This window comes from Psammomys obesus, unplaced genomic scaffold (assembly GCF_907164565.1).
Source record: "Psammomys obesus unplaced genomic scaffold, mPsaObe1.curated_primary_1811, whole genome shotgun sequence".
Classification (NCBI taxonomy): domain Eukaryota; kingdom Metazoa; phylum Chordata; class Mammalia; order Rodentia; family Muridae; genus Psammomys; species Psammomys obesus.
This window is the reverse complement of record NW_026593286.1, coordinates 7,327,364-7,340,556: the sequence shown is the minus strand read 5'-3', so window position 1 is coordinate 7,340,556 and position 13,193 is coordinate 7,327,364.

Sequence of the window (13,193 nt, the reverse complement as noted above, 5' to 3'; positions counted from 1 at the left end):
ACCAGATATCTGCGGTATTCCTTAGCTTTTACCAAAGAGGAGACAAAATTTTACATCTAGTCATTCTGATAGTTAATGGTAATTGTTAACCTGACAGAATCTAGCTTTACCTAGGAGACAAGCCTCCAGGGTAATTGAGGTGGGGACCTAAAAGTCTTCGGCATCTTTTGAAGGTTTGTGTCCTAGACTGCATACAGAGGAGAGAGCTGAGGGCCAGCGCTGGTCAACTCTTCTTCCTGACCACAGACCCCGTCTGACCCGGTGCTTCATCCTTCTGCTGCCTTCATCTTTGTGTCAAACTGTGAGCCAAAATAAACTCCTGTTGCTTTTGTCAGGATAGTTTATCACAACAACAGAAAGGTAATTGCCACAGCTGAGAGTTCTCAGCCCAACATTTAAACAAACACAGGTAGATCAACAAGAAAACAACATAGGCCAGGCATAGTGGTACACACCTGTATTCCCAGCAGAGGCCACCTGTATTCTCTGTGAGTTCGAGGCCAGCCTGGTCTACAAAGCCAATGATACACAGAGAAACCCTGTATCAAAAACAAACAAACAAACAAACAAATAAATAATGAAACTCAAAACAAACAAATGAAAAACAACCAAACAAACAAAAAACCAAGGGCCCTTAAAAGAAAATTGTCTAGGTCCTGTGCTGATAGCAAATACCACAGACTGAGTAATTGTTAGAGCATAAAATTTCTTATAGTTCTGGATGAAAGGAAGTCTAATATTAAAGTGCTGATTGGTTTGTAGTTTGATGAGAGTCCATTCTGCATCCATCACCCTGAATATGAGGTCCTTACATAACAGAAGTAACAAAAGAAGCCCCCCTCAGATCTCTTCTACCTTAGCATTAATCTCACAAGGGTGCAGCCCTCAGGACCCAAGCTTGACCCACTAGGCCCCACATCGTAACACTGCTCTGAACATTCAGATCCCAACATGTGAATCTGGGGGACACATTCAAACCACAACAGAACTGAAGACCCAAAGAAGCAACTAGACATGGGCCAAGAATAAATAGTAAATTATCCAAATATGATTAGGCTGAATGAAAATGAGGGTATGACCGCCCCAAGGTGTGGCTGAGGAGAGGGTTTTATTGTAGATAGGAGGCCAGAGGCACCAGGAAGAGTCCAGACTGATCAGGGTCATGAGAGGAAAGAGAGAGGGGTGAGTGAGAGAGGAAGAGGGGAGAGAGAGAAGAGAGAGGGCAAGCTGAAAAAAAGGAGCTGCAGACCAAGAAGCCAAGAGACGCAAGAGATCAAGAGCGCCTATGACCAAAATGTCTGGGTTATATAGGAAAAAGAGAAGCTGGAAAGGGAAGGAACGCCCAGCCGCTGGGCTGGAAAGGTTTAGGGGTGTCGGTGGGGTGAGAAGTACTGGGAGGAGCCACGGCATCTGCTATGAGACACCCCTACTCTCACAGTGAGGAGCCCAGCAAAAACACCAAGCTAGCCACCAAAACATTTGCAGAGAACCTAGCACTGACCTGTTAGCTCAAGCCCCTTTGCCTATGTTAGGTCTCAAAGAAGCCCAGGACAAATGGCTAACTGAGGTACCTATTAAGTACCTATTAACTTGTCAGCTGCCTAACTGGAGAGCTGGGTCTCACCCAGGCCCCAGAAGTTCCATTCTTTTGACCAGAAGGAAGAAATTTTCCCTAAATGGGCCTTTAATGCTTCTGTGGCAATCTCGTCTTAACTAATTATACATGGAAAAGACCCTGTTCCCAAACAAGTCCCAATTCTGAGATTCCAGGTAAGATACATTCTGGAGGTGCTCCAGTAAGATAAAAGGATAGCCAGGCATTGTGACACACACCTTTAATCCCAGCACTCAGGAGGCGGAGGCAGGTGGATTGCAGTGAGTTCAAGGCCAGCCTGGTCTACCAAGGGAGTCCAGGACAGCCAGTACTACATAGGAGACTCATTACTATCACCTCCTCACTGAAGAGCTCATCCAGCCATGTCCATCAGTCATCTAACCAAGGGACTACCCTTCAGGAAGAAGGAGGTTCAACTTAAGCCATGCTAAAGAGGTAGGACCCTCTGATGAGGTCATGTGTTTTTCCTTCCCAGAATTCCCATGCCCTGGCATAATCCCTCTAGCTGCCATGAAGAACTTTTGGATCTGTCCATCTTTCTGAGTCCTGAACCAGAAAGACAACTCTCTCTTTTTCTTCTCTTCTTGCAGATGCTGGCCAGAGCCTCACTCTGCGTTTTCTGGTGCTCTGGGCTTTTTGATTCTTTCTCTAATGTTCCCGGCTACACAGCTACTCATCTACCATTTGGCTGATCTCCACACTGGCTTGACTCAGGTGGCATAGCTTTTTCTCTTGCATGCCTCTTGCTTTCTGTTTGTGACTGTTTGAATAAGAATGGCTCATATGTTTGAATGCTTAGTCATAAGGGAGTGGCACTACTTGGGAGGAATTAGAAGGTGTGGCCTTGTTGGAATGGTGTGGCCTTTTTGGAGGAAGTGTGTCACTGGGGGGTGGGCTTTGAGGGTGGGCTTTCAAAAACCCAAGCCTGGCCCAGTGTCCCTGTCTTCCCGCTGCCTACAGAACAGGATGTAGAACTCTCAGCTGCTCTTCAGCATCATGTGTGCTTCATGCCTTCACACTCCCTGCCGTAATGACAATGGACTAAACCGCAGAAACTGTAAGCCAGCCACAATTAAATGCTTTCCTTTGTAAGACTTGCCATGGTCATAGTGTCTCTTTATAGCAATAGAACATGCTGACTAAGACATTTAAACCTAAATCTTGCACTAGGACCTCAAATGTGGATTAGTGGGGCCACAAGACCTCTTTGTTCCTTTATTCTAATGTAGCCACCTTGGTGTAAATCCCTGCTTTTCATTTTTGTTCCTTTGTTTGTTTGTTTGTTTGTTTGTTTTTTGAGACAGAGTTTTTCTGTGTAGCCTTCGCTGTCCTAGACTTGCTTGGTAGACCAGTCTGGCCTCGAACTCACAGAGATGTGCTTGCCTCCACCTCCTTGAGTGCCGGGATTACAGGCATGCACCACCTCACTCTGCTTGCTTTTCATTTTCATTTCGCTCCTTTAATTGGCTTATTGAGGACTGCTGTCACAGCCTGCCTGTGGCACTGTTGGAGGTGGTAGAAACATTAGGAGCTGAAGCAGCAGAGAAGAGTGTTTTATCATTGAGGGCGTGCCCTGAAAGGGGTATAGGACCAGGCAAGACGGGTCATCAGGACCAGGCAAGACGGGTCAGCAAGTTAAAGGCACTTTCTGCCAAGCCTACAGTCCCAAGTTTGATTCCCAAGTCACACATGATGGGAGTAAAGAATCAACTCGGGCTCTCTGTCTTCTGACTTCCACTCATGGGCCATGGCACCAGTGCCACCCCGCCTTCCATCACGCATACAAAATAAAGAGATAAAATGTTTTGTTTTTATCTTTTTTCTTCATTTATTTATTTATTCACTTTATATCCTGATCACAGCCCCCTCCTCCTTCACATACCCTATTCTCCCCTCCCCTTCTCCTCAGAGAAGGGGGAGGTCTCCCATGGGTACCAACCTGCCCTGACACATTAAGCTGCTGCCGGACTAGGCACATCCTCTTCCACTGAGGCCAGACAAGGAAGCCCAGTCAGGAAAAAGGGACCCATAGGCAGGCATCAGAGTCAAAGAGGGCCCCTGTTATTGGGGCACCCACATGAGGACCAGTCTGTGCACCTGTTACATGTGTGCGAGGGGCCTAGGACCAGTCAGGGGACCTGAGCCAGTGGTTCAGTCTCTGTGAGCCCCCATGGACCCAGATTAGTTGACTCTGTCAGTCTTCTTGTGGAGCCCTTGACCCCTCCAGCTCCCTCAGTCATTCTCCCAACTCTTCTATGGTCCTCTCTGAGCTCTGTCTAACGTTTGGCTGTGGGTCTTGGCATCTGTTTCCATCAGCTGCTGGGTGAAGCCTCTCAAGAGAGTTATGCTGGGCTCCTGTCTGCAAGCACAGCAGAGTAAGGTTAACGGTGTCCAGCATGGACTCTCTCCCATGGGATGAGGCTCAAGGAGGGCCAGTCTTCAGTTGGCCATTCCCACAATCTCTGCTCCATCTTCGTCCCTCCACATCTTGTAGGTCTTGTGGATAAGTTGGTGTCCTTCTCCCTCTACCGGAAGTCCTGCCTGGCTACAGGAGGCGGCCACTGCAGGCTCCGTATCCCCTGCTGCTAGTCTCAGCTAGGGTGACCCCCATAAACTTCCTGGAAACTCCCCTATCCCAGGTCTCTGGCATGTCCCAAAGATGCCCCCACCTCCAGTTTTATTTTTTTATTGACATAATTTTATTTTATTTGCATTGATGTTTTGCCTAAAGTTGTGTGGGGGGGTGTCAGGTCCCCTAGAACTGGAGTTACAGACAGTTATGAGCTGCCATGTGGATGCTGGGAATTGAACCTGGGTCCTCTGGAAGAGCAGCCAGTGCTCTTGACCACTGAGCCATCTCTCCAGGCCTTATCTTGTTTTTAAAGTGGAAGGATATTAGAATATTATGTTTTCTTCCTTTCCACTCCTCTTACCTCTTTTTTATTATTTTTTTTTCTTTCCTGGCACCTTGAAGTGAATAATTTCCTCTGCTACACATTCCCAACACAAGCCCAGAAGTGACTAGGCCAATCATGAGCTGAAGCCTTAGAAACAGTGAGCCGAAATAAGTAGTTTCTCCTTTAAGCAAGGTATTTTGTCACAGGAAAAAAAAAAAAACAACAACAACAAAAAAAAAAAAAAAAAAAAACCTAGCTAACATAATTTGACCATGAATCCTGAAAACTACTACAGTTAAAATCATCCAGCCATAGGGGAAATCACCTTGTAGACATTCCTACTCCCATTCTGTCCCCCACTCTAACCCCATCCCCAACTCCCACTCCCACCTCCATCCCTATCCCTCCACTCATCCCCATCCCCCCTCCAAGCCCCTTTCCCATTGCCTCACCCCACCCCGTCCCCCACTACCTTCCTTATTTCCCATCCCGACCAATCCCATTTCCTACTCCATCCTCCACCCCAACCCACATAAATGCTTGGGAAACTCCTGAGACTTTGAGGGACTGTCTGTGGAAGGCTTGAGGAGGCTTGAGGGTAAAACATGGAGAGTCTGGTTTGATTTTTGGCCATAGTGGGAAGCAAGACCCATGTGACTTTTTACAGGAAGTGGTAATTCTTACCTTAGGGACCTCAAGGCCTGCGCTCACCAGCACTGGAAGCCAGAATAGTGCAAGAGAATGGTTTGCTAAAAAAGTCCCCTGAGGGTCTTGTGGTCAGAAGGCTGTTCTCCTCATTCATGTGGCTTCTGTCAGGATGTCTGGAGTTGCAAGTTTGGGCCAGGTAATGTCGACCACATTGTTTTTAAAAGAGCCCTAAAGGTCACCCGTCCCCATAACTACTTCACACATACCCTTCCACCTCCGCTTCTGTAAACTCTACAGTGTGAGTGGGGCAGTGGTATGAAATGTTGAGGCTCTACAATCAGCCAAAACTACACTTAGCATGTAACAGGATTCCAGGGTGTAGTCATGAGTCCTCAGTCTCCACGTTAGTAGAATAACAGACACTAACCTCCCTTATAGTAGAAAGGAGGTTCCCCTCCAGCCTCAGAAACCAAAAGGGGGGGATATCTCCCTCCGGCCTGTACTAACCAAAGTAGTTTTGGTCACTTCATACCACTAGGAAGGGAGGAAGGAAAGAAGGAAGGAAGAAACGCACCAGAGAGGCAGAGCCAGGATTCTAAGTTCCAAGAAAGCCTCGACTCTACTGAGAGACCTTATCTCAAAAAAAAAAAAAAAAGTTAATGAGCCAGCACAGAAACTGCAGTGTTCATACATTGGATGCTGGTGGCATAAAATGATATGACTGGTAAGGAAACAGTTCTGCTAGGAAAACACATCCCAGAGCACATGCTTACAGTGTGCAAGCACGTGCTTTGCTCTCCAGCATCCTCCACAAGAAAATGTGTGAACAGCTACTACGAAATTCGGTGAGCCCTTCCTAGGAATACTCCCAAAGAGTGAGGAACTGGCATTCAAACAAAGATCTGCATCTGAGCATGAACAGTACTGTTCACCAGACCAGACGAAACTGTAGGAGCAGCCCAGATGCCCCTCATCTGGAGGATGGACAAACAGGCTGCAGAAAACCCATATGATGGATATTTCATCCTAAAAGGAAACCAGGACTGAGCAGCACTGTGAATGGATGAATATTGAAGAGAAGCCAGCCACGAAAATTCTATATAATGAATTTTATAATTCTATATAAATTCTATAAAAATGAAGCATCTGCAATGGGCAAATCCACAGACACAAGTCAGCTCCATGGCTGCCAGGGCTGAGGAAGGGGAAGTGGAAAGGGATCAATTATCGGGAATAAGGCTTCCATGGCTAATACATGCATAACCTAGTGAATGTCCTAAAAGTTACTGAATGCATACTTTAAAAGAGTAAAAATGGTGCATTTTATGTTGCATGAATTTGGCCTCAATTTTTTTTTTCTTTTGGTTTTTCAAGACAGGGGTTATCTGTATAACAGCTTTAGCTGTTCTGGACTCACTTTGTCGACCAGGCTGGCCTTGAACACACAGAGATCCACCTGCCTCTGATTCCTTGAGGGCAGGAGTGTGGGATTACAGGAATATGCCCTGTGCCTGGCTGGCCTCAATTTTTAAAGCACATACACTCTCTTTTTAAAAATATGTATATTTAATATTTGTATATATATATGTTTTTTAGGTGTATGGATGTTTTGCCTGCATGTATGTCTGTGCACAACATGTGTACCCGGTACCCTAAGAGGTCAGAAGAGGGTGTCAGATCCTCTGGAACTGGAGTTACAGAGGGCAGTGGAACACCATGTAGATTCTGGAAACAGAACTCGCTGAAAGAGCTGGGAATGCTCTTAACTGCTGAGTCATCACTCCTGTCTTCACTTCCATCATTTTTCTTGAGATATATCCAGAGGCGGCTCTGAGCTTCTGATCCTCCTGCCTCGGTCTTCTGGGATTGCAGGTGTGAGTTGCCACACAGAGAGAAAAATTAGCTCTCCGCTTGTAGCATTTCATAATCCGCCAATGTCAAAATCCCTCACCCAAAAGATACCTCCAAAGCCCTGTTTGCCCTAATAGACAGGCAGGAAGGGCTCGATGCAGGATGACCTTACTCCCACTCTGAGCCTCGTCCTTGTTCTTTCTTATAACCTTCAGGATCTGGGGATGTACAGGATCCAGAAGGAGCTCCATTCCCAGCAACAAGGCATGTCACGTGGTCTTCTGAGGTACCCGGCATTGGTAGATTCCACAGAAGGGTTCCACGTGAAGGAAGAGTGTTCTAGCAAAAGAAGGGGAAAAAAAGTGAGTAGTAGGCAGCTGTCAGTAGATAATATAGTTTAGGGTAAGAAGCAAAAAGAAAGAAATACTGAACTCGATACTGAAAAGAGAAAAATCAGAGTGTGTGGGTGTCGGTTATGTGAAGAGAAGTACACATATACAAAAGAGAAACTGGCAGGGGGAGAGAAGGCAGGGCCATGAAGGCTTGTACACTGTCTCAGCTTCACTTCAGAAACACACACACGCACACACACACACACACACACATATGTTCCTTGTTATATATTATACAACATAAATATATGTTTAGCATATTCAAAAGCTAAAGCCTGAAATTTGAAAGGGTAGAGTAATACAAACAGACGACACAAACCAATCTGATATTACACTCAACTGAAAACCATACAGAGCCAGGAATCAACTGAAGTCCTCTGCCTGCACACAATGAGTTTGTTCTGAGACAATCTGGTACTGAGTACATTTACTGATTCTGGCCTTATCATTCTGAAACTCTTCCCTCCCTGCACGATATAGTCTAAAACAAACATACACACATGCTCTTTACTGGAAAAGAATAGAGGACACTAGCAATTAAGTAAAAGTTAAAGAAAAACCCTACAATATTGCATCTGAGATGGAGAGACCAGTTTGCCTCATGATTAAAAGCAGAAGAGCTTCCTGGTTCTGTCCACTGAAGGACACAGAGGCTCCGACAAGCCAGTAACCACTGGTTACACAGTGGGCACTGGTGCCCATAACTCCTCCACAACTCACTACCCCAGGAGCAAGGGCTCCTTGAAACAGGTTTGGGGCTAAGAACCTGTCTCACAAGCCTAGAATACCATGTCTGATCAGAAAGAGAGGCGGGACTCAAAAGATAAATGTGATCTTGCCAAGCAAATTCAGAAACTGACTTCAGGCTGCTCAAAGATGGGACAATTGGAAAATAAAAACAAGGGTAACCGGCCGCTACTACACACGTGCCCAGTATACTCAAGGCAAAACAAGGCATCTAATCCCCTGGCACTGACGTTACAGATGGTTCTGAACTACCACTCAGGTTCTGTCAACAAACCCCAGGTTCTTCGCAAGAACAGCAAGAGCAGCCCACCCCCCACCTCCCCAAATTAATTTTTTTTTATTGGAATTCTTGCAGAAACAAAATAACTAGTAGGTGTAAGAGAAACAGACTTTAAAAACACCATCCTGCAGCCCCCAGTATTTTCTCCAAGCAAGCACCATCAGTTACTGGGTGAGCCTGGCACCCCACTGACCCTCTTTCACCATGTGAGGGTCCCACAAACTCCTGATTACAGACAAAAATGGAGAGAGGCCTGGTGAGCACGTTCGTGTATCAGCGGCATACCTGGCATTATTTGATCTCCGTCTGATGTAATGCATGAATCACTGAACCCAAATTTTGAGTGAATGATTATGTTAATAAAGGCACGGCCAGAGCTGACTCTTCCAAAAAAGGTAACGCCACAAAAACAAACAAGAAACGGTAATGACAAAAAGACAAGGAAAGATCTATTGTAGATTAAAGACACAGTGACTAAACAACACACATGAATCTTTACTGCATTCTGGGTTAGGGAAGAAACATTCTCCCTGTAAAAGTCATCTGGGGGACATCTACAGAGCCCCAAATGCAGATTTTGTGCTGTGTGCTGCTAAGGCTTCGATCACAGCACTGTGGTTCCATTGGCAGGGTGACCTTATTAGGAGATGTTGTATCAAGATGCTAGCAGTTTGACTGCAAATTGTTTAGCAAAATAAAAATATTTAGAGAGAGAGCGAGAAGAGAAAGGATGGGGAAGGGAGGAGAGGGGAAAGGAGGAGACAGGAAGGGAGGGGATGGAGAGAAAGAGAAAAAATGGCAATACATTAACAGATTGATCAGTAAATCCTTGTACTCTTCTTTCAAATCTATATGCTCCAAATTTTCAGAAGTTCTGGGGGGAGGTGGAATGGCAAAGCACACAGAGAATGCTGTAAGAGAGCTAGCGGCCAGACGCAAGGCACCTGCCACCATGGAGGTTAGCCTGGCTCTATTACAGCAGCCTCATCCTCCGTTTGCAGTTGCCCTGAAAAGGGGAAAGTCTGCCTTTCAGCTTCGTTGAACCTCTTCCCACCCCTACCTCCAGTTTAGCACCTGGCAAAATCCCTAACCCATGTGGACACTGACCCCTGAGTGCCTAGTTCTGGGCCTCTGAAGCCCCTGGCGGCTCTCAGCCCAGTGCTCTCTCTGGTCTAGGACACCTGTTCCTAGGTGGCCCCTGGACTCTGTAAAGGAAACCTCCTCCACTTCACAACATCGCTGTGCCTCCAAATAGCATCCACGGCTCATGAAATGCTCAGCAGGTAAAGGCACATGCTGTGTAAGCCTGGTGACACCAGTTCAACCCTGGAACTTACATAAAGGTAGAAGGAGAGACCTGACTCTACGAAGTTGTCCTCTCGCCTCCACGTGTTCACTACGACACAGGCGCATGCGCACAGGCACTACTTTTTAAAAGTTAAAATAACATCCATTCAGCTATTTATCCGATTATCTGACCAGTATTCCTGCAGCACCAACAACGCCCAGGCAGTTTGGACCAATGGGAGAACAAGGAACCATGGTCTCTGCTCTCACAGAACGATTAACAAGACTCAGAACGAAGAGGGAAAGGGAGGGCCCATCAGAGATGGCAATGGGAGGAGCTATCTGAGCTGACATTTGAGTGACAGGCAGTGCTCAGGTTTGAATATGAGTTTTGGGAGACCTCCAAAGGCCAATGTGTTAGAAGCTCTGTCTTCCTGGCAGTAGTAGGAGAGAATGGGGCCTTTCTCAGGACGGGCCTCTTGGAAGATTGATTGTGGGAGATTTCATACAGTTCTTGAGGGGTGCTGGTTAGTCCTGCGAGAGTGAATTGCGTTTTTGTTTGTTTGGGGAAGGGGTATTGGTATTGGTTGTTTTTTGTTGTTGTTTTGATTTTTTTTTTTTTTTCTAGACAGAATTTCTCTGTGTAGCCCTGGCTGTCCTGGAACTCAACCTGTAGACATGGCTGGCCTCAAACTCAAGGATCATGAGTTTGATCACCTGCCTCTGCCTGCTGAGTTCTGGGATTAAAGCCATTCGCCGCCACCACCTGGCATGAAAGAGAGAATTGTTGTCAGAGAGTAAACCTGGCTTCTGAATTTCCTGAACTCAACATGTGACTGCTTCCTTTTGCACATGAGTCCAGCACGATACCATCAGCCACATTATGATGTAGCCAGAGGACATCACCAGAGCTGAGTACACGTCGTTGCTGCACTCCTGAATCTACGGAACTATAAAGTAAACTGACTTTCTTCAATAAGTATCAGCCAGCTGATATTTAGTGATACTGGCCTCAAGTATTTTTGTCATAGCAAGAAAAAAATAAACAAATACAAACAGGAAAATAGTCTCCAAGGTTTGTTTGTTTGTTTTGTTTTTGGTGTGTGTGTGTGTGTGTGTTAGGTAGGTTTGGGGAATGATAAGAAAAGTTTTGAGGAACACTCTCAGGGTTCCAGCTTATAAAGCTGACCAGATGACGGTGGCCTTCTTTAGGAAGTTCTAGAAGAAAAAGATGCCACACAGGCTGCTGAACACACACTGGAGAAGCTCACGCTTTTCTATGGGTATGTGAGCTGCTCATGGATTGGTGGCCATAGAAAAAGCTCTGTAAGGCAGGAACTTGTCTTTTTTTTTACAGATTTATTTATGTATGTATATGGGTGTTTTGCCTGCATACATCTGCATTATTCCAGAACTAAGAAATTCTTGATGCATGAAATGTGTTGTCTGTAAAGTGCATCAGTGGGAGAGAGTCTCCCTTCCAGATGGAAACTCCAGAGGAGTGGGGTAGCAGAGCACACATGGAAGAAAGGTGAGGGGTGAGGGAGTGTGGAGCAAGCACCCAGGAATCACATAACGTGGCGCTTTTGCACCAAGACCACAAACTTAGTAACTTAAAACAAAAACTTTAATCTCAAATGAAGACTAGAACCTCAAAATGAAGGTGTCAGCAGGGCCACCCCCTCCAGAGCTCTAGAGAACAGGCTGGTCTTCTCTCTTTCAGCTGATGGCTTCCAGCGAGCTTGGCTTGTAACATTCTAATCTCTGTCTTTGCCTACATCTCTTCCTCTGTCTCTCTCTCCTCTGAACGTCTTTAGAAGGACACATCTCATTGGATTGGGGGCTCCTCCAGATAGTGGTCCAGTGAATCATTTCCTCATGGGGTCTTTCTGATATTTGCACAGACCCTGTTTCCAAATAAGGTCACCTTTCCAAGAATTATAACTTGGACAACACGAGATTGTGTTATCAGACCATCGGGGATGGGAGGCAGTGGTTAAGCTGGCTTGCTTTCTGACTTGGTGATGGCGTCTTGTGGCAAGGGCCACTCATTCTGGAAGTACACTTGAGAAACCCATCCCTGCCGCAAGTTCTCACCACTGAAGAAAACGAAAAGCATTCTGGGAAATGCTGGTGGACTCCATCTATGCAAATGATCCTCTCTTCAATGGCTGTTCCCACACCCCCTGCACTGAAGTTCTTTGCTCTTTAACCCAGAACCCAAATGTCTTGCCTTTTGTGCAACTTATGGCTTCTGACATTGGTATTTCTTGACCGACCAGCCTTATGCAAATGATCCCTTGGCAATGTTTCCTGAGCTGCCAAGTGATGGTTTTTGTTCCCATTCTGTCCCTGGTGCCTACGAATGGAGTAAGAGTCACAATAGTCCAGTAGTTCAAGCTAACACGGCTGTGGCCCAAATCAGCCTGTAAAGCTTACAGTGTCAACACCTCCATGCTCCAGAAAAAAACCCACTAGCCACCCCACATTCCAGGTAGGGCTCCTGTGCCCCGGGCAGATCAAAGCATGGGTGAAAAGTGGCAAGAAAGGAATGTGCTACCAAGATCTTTCTCTTTTCCCCCTCCACACCAGGATTCTGTAGTTAGCTTTGCCACGTGGTGAGGAGGAATTTGCAGCACGTCATGTCTGTGGATGAGCCAAGCTGGGCCCAGCTTCTCAAGGATAGGTGAGCCCCTTATGACTGAGTGGGTCACCAAGTATGGCAGAGAAGTGCTGCCAGAAGTCACCCAGTAAAGAAAAGGGACCAAGGCGATGCCCACACCTACAGCTTTACTATTCCAAGGGATTCATTCAGAGATCACCCAATCCCTTTGCACAAAAGGAATTGCTGGTAAAAAGTTAACACGGAGCTTAAATCACCTCTTTTGCCCTTCTAATCTTCCCTGCTTCCAGGCTGAGGGCTCTTCCCTGCCTGACTGAAAGGTCCTAAGAACACGGCTCTTCCTTCCTGGGCGGCTGTCCTCCCAGCCACAGGGATTCTTTCACTCTGAGTATCCCTGGCTCTATATCATACTTCGGTCTTCTCCATCTCCAGCCTCATCTCCCACAACCCTTACAGCCCCCTCCCCCGAAGCAGCCCAGGGCTGTAGTCTGTGCTTTGGAATAGACCTCCCTGCCAACACCTGGCCTCTCTCTCCCTGCAGGCATCAGTGCCCTAAGAAGGGTGGATAATAGTTGAGAAATGGGAGACCTACCTTGCCCTCCTTTCTTCTAGAACTCAGCAGCATCGGAAATTACAGTATGGCCCACCCTCTAATGCTGCTTCCCTCTTACGCCTCAGGGAAGACAGGAACTTGATTCATTCTCAAAGCCTCCCTCAGAGAGGGCCTCCAAGTTTTGGATGAATTAAAAACATCCACTGAATGTTTTTCCTGTACAGCTCAAGGAAGCTGCATAGGAAAGTTACAACGTCTTTGTCCTTCCACACCCACTTTGCTGCTCTCTCTACCTGGGGT